Source organism: Triticum dicoccoides, chromosome 4A (assembly GCF_002162155.2).
Source record: "Triticum dicoccoides isolate Atlit2015 ecotype Zavitan chromosome 4A, WEW_v2.0, whole genome shotgun sequence".
Taxonomy (NCBI): Eukaryota; Viridiplantae; Streptophyta; class Magnoliopsida; order Poales; family Poaceae; genus Triticum; species Triticum dicoccoides.
The window spans coordinates 6,941,119-6,942,687 of NC_041386.1; positions in this window are offsets into that span (position 1 = coordinate 6,941,119).

Below are 1,569 nucleotides of genomic sequence, written 5' to 3' on the forward strand. Positions count from 1 at the left end.
GGGCATGCGGGGGTGGCCGGGGAGGGAGGCAGTGGTGGCTTCACGGGCCGGGAAGGGAGGTAGCGGTGGCTACGCGGGGGAGGGAGGAAGGCGGTGGCCGCGCCAGTAAGGGAGGGAGGCGGCGGTGGCCGAGCCGGCCAAGGAGGGAGGCGATGGTGGTGGCGTGATGCAGATTGTAGGAGAGGGGAGATGGGATCGGGGAGGGGAGGGGATCGTGGGGTGAGTGGTCAGGGGTGGGTGGAGATTGTTTTTTTCTTTTTTTCATCCACTGTAGCGATTCGGGACTTCGGGAGCATCCGTCGCCTCCTATATAGCACTGATTGTGATCCAAATAACTATTCTAATCCTGGGATTAGAATAGTGTTGTCCTATATATATATGTATATATATAGTGTTAGTATTCATCACCCAGGGTGCAGAATAATTTATTCTTCACCTGAGGTAATCTTACGATCATTTCATAATTAAATTACATTTCGAATTTAAATAGTTATATTCCTATTGATTTGTCGGTGTACTAGAGTAGGGGTACCCTAGTATCCCGAACTTGTGCACGGGCAGTCGCAGCATCCCGCGGCAAGGCTTGCCGGGTGACCGCCAAGGTCCTCCGTGATTCCTTTGGAGCCATTCAAGAACAAAGTATCCAACCAAGACACCACAAGACCCCGGCAAGAGGAGCTTGCCAGGAAGGCCACCCAAGGCATCTCAAGGAACTTGCCGCGGCGCGCCTCGCGTCCCAGCAAGGCCCGGTGAGCGACAAACTCCCGGACGCGACAAGACAACGACCGCGGCAAGGCGCTTGCCGCGGCAAGCCACCACTTTGTGCCCGCGCTCCAGCACATCCACCAACGTGTCGCTCTGGGACCCTTCCAGGCGTGCGTGGCGGGAGGCTGTGCAGCCAGCGGTGCGTGGTGGCAAGCGGCGCTGACAAGATTGCCATCGTGGCAAGCGGTGGCGTCCTTGACGGTCCCTTGGGCACTGTTTAGGCAACACAGACGGGCATTTAATGCCCTTGTCCCCTGCCGTCAGGGTTAGGTATGATACACTGTAGCGGGTAGCTGTACCTACCGCAGCACCTTTCCATTTTTACCCTTCGTCTCCGTTGCCACCTGTCGGTGACCCCTTGAGCATATAAAAGGAGGCCCGTGCGCAATGTAGAGGGGGTTAGCTAGTTCGGAGAACATTCACGCTCGGTCTCGTTAGCTGCTGGTGTGTACTGTAACACTCCACGCTCCCGAGCAAGAACTCAATACAAACCACAAAGCAGGAGTAGGGTTTTACGCATCCGTGCGGCCCGAACCTGGGTAAACTGCTCGTGTGCTTCGCCTCGATCTGCTCTTCGTGCGACCTCCGCCCCCGCCGAACCGAAAGGGACTCGGTCCGCCGGTCCCATAGGTGTTCGTGGATTAGTCCCCCGACATCTTTGGCACGCCAGGTAGGGGGCGTCGAGGTTGTGTGAACCAGATCCGGCGTTCACGCGAGCTAGATCTTCATCATCTTCATCAACATGCCGCCGAAGAAGAAAGTTTCAGAAGCGGCTGCTCTGTCCGCGCCGAACCCACCATCACC